The sequence below is a fragment of the Micromys minutus genome (assembly GCF_963924665.1).
Source record: "Micromys minutus genome assembly, chromosome: X".
Taxonomy (NCBI): Eukaryota; Metazoa; Chordata; class Mammalia; order Rodentia; family Muridae; genus Micromys; species Micromys minutus.
In genome coordinates, this window is record NC_137970.1 from 68,260,952 (window position 1) to 68,267,985 (window position 7,034).

General features: G+C 38.6%; 1 pseudogene across 1 annotated transcript; it reads right to left on the reverse strand.

Moving 5' to 3' along the window:
* Positions 1 to 5,997: 5,997 nt before the first annotated feature.
* LOC308415006 (platelet-activating factor acetylhydrolase IB subunit alpha2-like) lies at positions 5,998 to 6,681 on the reverse strand (annotated as a pseudogene). The gene has a single exon. The product of its transcript is annotated as a platelet-activating factor acetylhydrolase IB subunit alpha2-like (transcript).
* Positions 6,682 to 7,034: the final 353 nt, after the last annotated feature.

Genomic DNA, 7,034 nt, shown 5'->3' on the forward strand with positions numbered 1-7,034 from the left:
TCAAAGTTACCTTGAAAACTGCATCTCACAATAGCCCAGTCATCTGTAGTAGATGACAATACTTTTAGTTGTCTCACATTATGAGGGATTATAAGATCCTTAGGTGGGATGCCAAAATACTGGATGCATTGTTGAATGCCTAGCAAAGCCAATTATGCCACTGAAGTGGGATAATGTACAAGTGTCTTGCCCGGGGAAATCTTGGGATGTATCCAAAGCAATGGAGCTCCTTGCCATAGAACTCCTGTAGGCTGTGCCTCTGTAGGCAGAATACACAGCAAACTGGGTTGTGACTTATCCCGGCGTTTTAAGGCCGCTGTCTGGATGCCCTGCTCTACCAGTTGTAATGAGGCTCAGGTAGCATCAGTGAGTTGTCTGGGAGAATCAAGAGCAGAATCACCTGGCAGAATATCATAGAGTGGTTGCATCTGTCTGTTAGTCATAGATAAATAGGGTCCAACCAATTGAATATCTCTTAATAATTTTTGAAAATCATTTAGCATTTTTAACTTATCAGTACAAATTTGGATTTTTTGGGGGGTCACATAGTTCTCTGATGATTTTTGAAAAGTAAATTATCTTTATGAACTTCCTGTGCAACAATCTGGCTAGGAAGACTGATAACCCAATTATTTGGCAAGTAAACATTGAGGGTTTTAAGTTTTAGCCTTCTGCCATTGAGGCCGCAGTAAAATAATAAAAGACCATCAGCCAATCTCTGAGGCAAAGGTTTTTAAAGACTCCCATTGTCTCAAGGGGCTCTTCAAAACCACAAGCAGACAAGCCAGATGCAAAGGAATAATATGGAAATGATCTTTGAAAATCTATGATAATTCTTTGGAATGGCAACTGAAGCAATAAACCAGGTTGTAAATTTCACAACCTCAACACTTTACAAAGCTTAAGCAATTCTTACCTGTTTGATTCTTACTTAATGTGGGCAGCTTGGAATTGCTCTTGCACTAGCTACTGAGTGGCCAAATTTTTTTCTGAAGCTGATTAACCCATATAGTGACATCACATTTTAAAATAATTTCATCTGAATGGTGTGCAGGCTTGCCAATTAAAAATATTTTAGATCAGTTTTTCCTTTTCTAGGGGTAACTGCAGTGAGCTCTAATTTAGTCTTGATTTTGCTTTCCCAGACCTTGATTAGGCAGGTAACCACAGTTAAACATGTGTTGTGTAACATAGTTACCCAGTCTATATAAAAAGGACTCCCATAAGGCTAACTCAGATCTTTCAGCTTTTATAGCTTGCACCCAATATAAGAATCTGAAAGGCCAACTCTTCTTCCATTAGGAAGAGCCTGCATCCCCATTTTTACCAAAAGCATTCTAACATTAGCACTTCAGAACACTTTCTCAGACATTTTAATTAGCCTATCAACGAACTCTTGAAAAAGTTTAGAAAGCAAAACTTAAACCCTAAACAATCTAGTCTCTCCAAAATCAACACATACTGTGCATCAGAGCACATCAGCTTCATGCTACAAAGTTTGGCTGCTAGTTTCCTGCACAAAAACACACTACAGTGCAGCAATACTGTCTCAAATCTTCTTTTATTACATATAATATTATCCGATTTAGAGGTATTTTAGAAACCTGTTTCCCTGGGTTGGTTTATGCCAGGTGTTGTTGTTTAGAGTGACTTTAACCAAGTTACTAGTTTTAAAAAATTTTTTTGTTACTAATATTGCAATTTTTGAATCATACCCAATTACTTATAAGCAAATAATTTACCACCAAGACATGCAGAGCATATTTATACCATTTAAAACCAGTCAAAAGTAGACATGAAGTAACTACACATCTTGTATATTTAAACTAGACAATTTTTTTTTTTTGCTTTTTTGTAGCTGTAATTTCAAGAGATGGGAACTTTGTCACCTGTTGAGCTCCACAAACACAGATTTTTCTAGGAGAAGCAATGGAACAGCTCCAAGTGAATAAGCTGCCTGCACCCTTTTCTAGGAGCAGCCTAAAAATCAGCTTCCAGCAGGTCTTCAACTGAGCTAAACTACTAACTTTAGGTGTAGGGCCCTAGATGCCTGTGTTTTTTTTTTTTTTTTTTTTTTTTTTTTTTTTTTTTTTTTTTTTAAATCTTTAATTTTATCCTCTTAGACTCGAATTAAAGCTGAATTACGAGACAGACATCTAACGTTTTCTTTTGAACATGAAACACGAGTAACATTTAAAAAAAGAAAACATGGACATAAATTGACACAGGTGGATGGGCAGACAGCTTGGTGTGCCAAGAGACAAACACACAAGAGAAAACTACAACTACATATGTCAAATGGACCCTGATATTCTTTCTATGGGACCCAGAATCAGAACTAGACATATTTCCAGCGACAACTAGAAAACCAGGACGTCTCCTGTCCCACTTGAAGAACTCAGAAACAGTTATTATTATTTTTTTGTCAAGGTGATAAAGGAGGGCCAGCCAGGGCAGACTGGCAGGACTAGTGCTGTGTGAGTCTCTGAGCTGCCTCTCCCCAGGCAGCAGCAGGAGCAGCCTCCTATGTGAGTCTCTGATCACAGAGGGGCAGCTGAGCTCAGGAGGCAGCTGCCTCTCCTCCAGGGGCCACAGAGGCAGCCTCTTCAAAAGCACTCTCCACAGAGGGATCTTTGTCACCTTTTCTTTTTAGAAGTGGGAAAGTCAAAAGGGGTTTCTGCACTGCCTCTAAAGAGCAGGAAACTTCTTCTGTTCAGGGAAGGGAAAGGTATGCAGCACTAACTCCATAGGTGCACACTCCTTCTGCTAGCCTCTGAAAAATTTTCCAGTCTAGCGGCTCATGGTAATGATTACTCTGTGCATCCTGAAATACAGGAAAGCACTGAGCTCTTAGCTCTCTCCAAGTTTTAGGATGCAAACTATGCCTTTCCACTCCGCCTGGGGCATAAGGAGGTGGAGTTGGCAGCCCGGGAGCCAACGGTTCAATCAGTACTTTGATTTTCTCCAAACTATTGGCTATGCTCTCTAGATTGTCTTCTAACATTTTTCCCTTACTAGACACTTCCTCCACCTCTGAATTTTGGGAGTGTTCTTCCCTAACCTGATTCAGAGCCTTATTTCCCTTCTCCAGCTCCACACTACACCGTTCCTCATCTCCTATACACCTTTCGATCAATTTCCGTACTGGCACCACTCCTTTAGCCAGTACCCCTTGCTCTTCAGCAAACGGCAAATCCTTTCCTAATTTTTTTCAACTAGACATTGTAAGATGTCCAGATACCTGGAACCATGGAATCACCTGGTCCACTGCTTTTAAAAACTTCTCTATAGTCTCCTGTTTTAGCCCGATTCCTTTCGCTTTCAGCAAATCCTTCAGAGCTTGGCAAACTGTCTGAACTGATGTTGTGTTTCCCATAGTGCTGGGTGCAACTTGTCCCTGTACCAGGGAACTTTATCGTCTCAAACCGAGAATTTTCATCGTCCCACTTACCTGGGAACTTACTGACTAGTCACCTTGACCACAATGAGTTCTAAACACCGAGGGGGAGTTCGCGGAGGGGGAGTTTCCCAGTATGAGCCACCACTTGTCCCTGCTATCTCCGACCAACAGAAAAGGAGCAACAACACAGCGTTCTTGTCAAAAGCGGTTTATTCAGGAACCTTATAGCATGCTCATAAAAATCTTTCTGTCCCCCGTCTGGTCTATCTCTCTTTCGCTCTCTTAGTTTTACTTTCTGTTTCTCCATTTGTTCCCCTTTCAGTTTCTCTGTTTCCAATTCCCCGCCCCAAGGCGCAGTCCCATTGTCCTGATCTTGCATCATGGGTGCACCTGCGCAGCTTGCACGGGGTGTGTGTGTGTGTGTGTGTGTGTGTGTGTGTGTGTGCCGGAGTCCGAAGCATAATCCTGGGACTGCCTCCACACACCCGCTCCCCACAGCCCAGGACTTATTTGGGTGCTAGTTCAAGTTGGAAAAAAAAACTTGTGCCACTGGCCTGACAGGATACCTGCATTGCTGAATCCCAGGGTTCCCATTTAATCCTAGTGCTGGGACAGTTGCTGTCACCCCCTCACCTCTGATCTTGGGCATGTTAGAGAACCTTGTTGTCAGGCTTCCTCTGTGTGTTGTCAGAATGGGTGTCATTCTTTATTTCACTCCTCTATAAGCAGATAGTTTTAAATAGTTTGCAAATATTCTATTGTATCATGGCGCATTTTGCTTAATAGTACATCATTGTTAAACATATGAGCTTTGAATTTTATTACCTATGTATGAATATATAACACATTTTAACATTCTGAATAAATTAACTAGGCCTGTTTTTGTTCTGTTATCTCAAAATATATTTACATTTCTGTATTGCTGAAAAAGTACTAGGTTTACTTACTAATTTCCATGCTTTTACTTAGTATGTTTATGGTTTGCATGTTTGTTTTTTATATATAATTTATTCACTTCTTGCCAGTTCTTCTCCATGACCCTACTGTGTTAATCACTAAAAATTATAAATATCCATTAGTATACATTGGAAATGCTCACTTACCTTATACCATTTCTTCAAATAACAACTAGAGAAACTTAATATTTTGATAAATTTATTTAGTTAAGAATATTTTATTTCTCTGCTTTATATAATAATGATAATAACAAGTTGCTAAATGTTACTTTTTAACTTCAAACAATTGATTCACTTCAATATTACATATAACCAATACAGTAATTGGTCCTTTATATAAACAATATATAAAAACAGACTCTTTCATGTCCACTGTTGATCTTATTTTCTATGCTTTATGTATGTAAAGCCCTTTGTGGGAATAATACTTTGCTTTAAATTGATATGTAGAACCAAATTGTAAAATCCAATAATTTTCTTTTAAATATTCCTGTACTCCAAATGTCAAGTATCCTGAAATTGTACTAATGATCATAATTGAACAGCTGAATATATTTTCATATACATAATACAACGGTTATTGTACAAATTGTATAAAGGTTTGTCATTCTAGGCAATTTGGGAATGGTCATAATTTTAAGCAGGGAGGAAATATGTAAAATTTATTGTAAAATATATCTATTTATATATAGTATATAAAATAAAAACAAATATATACACCTTAAGATAATATAAAACTTGATATAACATCAGGCATTATGGAATGGAAAATAATTCTGACACATACCCCAAACTCCTACACCAAAAACAAAGGAAAACAACAGGTTTGGGGGAATGACAAGTAGAACTCTGGATAATTAACATTCCACAGACCCCGCATCACAGAACATCACATAGAGTGTTACATTAGTAAGATCATTCTGATGTCAGTGCAAATCCTAGATCAAAAATGTGTTAAAAGTTTGTAATGTAAATAACCCACCTATGAAGAGATGGAGAAGCAGAGGAAAGGCTGCATGCACAGGTCTTTTACAGATATCATATTCAGCACCAATAAAAATGATATCCCACAGTTGTCCCCAGACCTTGTTTTCACTGCTTAAGTTTGAGAGGAACAAGTTCATGTGTTACTATAGCATCTCCAATATTGGAATGACAAGCATGTTTAATCTGATGCTATATGTTAATAAAATACTGAGGATGCATGAATCAAACAAAACAGCACAACATATTAAATCATGAACCTTAAAACTGGACCAAAAATAAGTTTAAAGCCAAGAAGGTGTTATAAGTATCACACATGACACAGTCCATTGAAAAAAAGGCCAAGAAAAGAATTTTCATATTTTACTCTTGCTTGATGTTGTCTTAAGGGGTAAAAAACAGTAATAATTCTACTAATGTGTCACAAACAACTAAAAAGTCACCTCTGGTTTCAAATGAATCTTCCTTGGCTAACTTTTCTCCTGTCTCAAGCAAATCTTTATATATAGGAACAATTTAAATCCCTTCATCCCTTCAAACATATAAGCATCCAAGAACATTGTAAAATATAAAGTGCCTTAAGAAAAAAATCTGTAGTGTCCCAGTGGTCTGACTCTTCTGAGTAATCTGGGATGCTGCTAATATTTTGGGGGCCCATCAAACAATGGTAGTTTGCTTCTCCTCCGGTGTTTCCTCCAGTAACTGCATGATCAGTTTATACAGGTGTTTGCAGATCTTTGCATAGACCTCCGCCCCATGAGATGAAGAAAATCAAACACATCGTGACAGGAGATGGCACTGTCCAAGTGCATGAAACCCCACCTATATCCAAGAGCTGTACATTGGTGAGCTTTGGCAAAGAAACCTTGAGAAGCTGGTTCACTTGGCATTCTTTTGTCTTAAAGGGTTAGGCTTCTCCCATCCAGGTAACAGAATCAGTACTATGATCTTTCCTTGTGGTTGCTGCATGTTTGTAAGTTGTACAATAGCTTCAATCCCACCTGCTACTTCTGCTGTATTTTCGTGGTTGTTTGTTCCTACCTAGACAACAATGACCTGAGGCTTCATGTTATCCAGCTGTCCATTCTTTAGTCTCCATACAACATGTTGTGTTGTGTCTCCCCCAATTCCAAAATTAAGAGCATAAAACGAAAACAGCTCCCACCATATTTCATACTGCTGCATTAAGTGTACCATGGAGTCTCCCACAAATAGCATATCCAAATCATTGTCTTTACAGTCCAGAACAAGCCTATTAGGCTGAGACATCCACCTATGATCTCCTTGAATATTTTCTGCTGCAGGTGGAATAGCTGCTGGGTTTGATTCTTCTTGGCTCATTAGAGGCAGAGGGTCCATACAAGCCCTCAGTTGGCTCAGCATCTTCAGGTTGTACTTTGCTAACTCACTTGATCCTTATATCCACATTCCAGAGCATGTCCCCCTCCTGTCGGCCAGCACCAGCCAGCAGTGCCTCTACTTCCTGTTCCCCTGCCACTCAGGCAAAATATGTAGGCAGAATCTTGATTGGTAGGAATATTTATACTTGATAAAAACTTGAAGTTATATTTCCTTACATTAGAACATTTTATTGGTATGAATTTCTTATAATGAAGTAAAATTTCAGATTAATTTTATTACCCATAGACAGGCTTTGTGCCTATACAATTTATTCAAGAATACAAAGCTTAGAC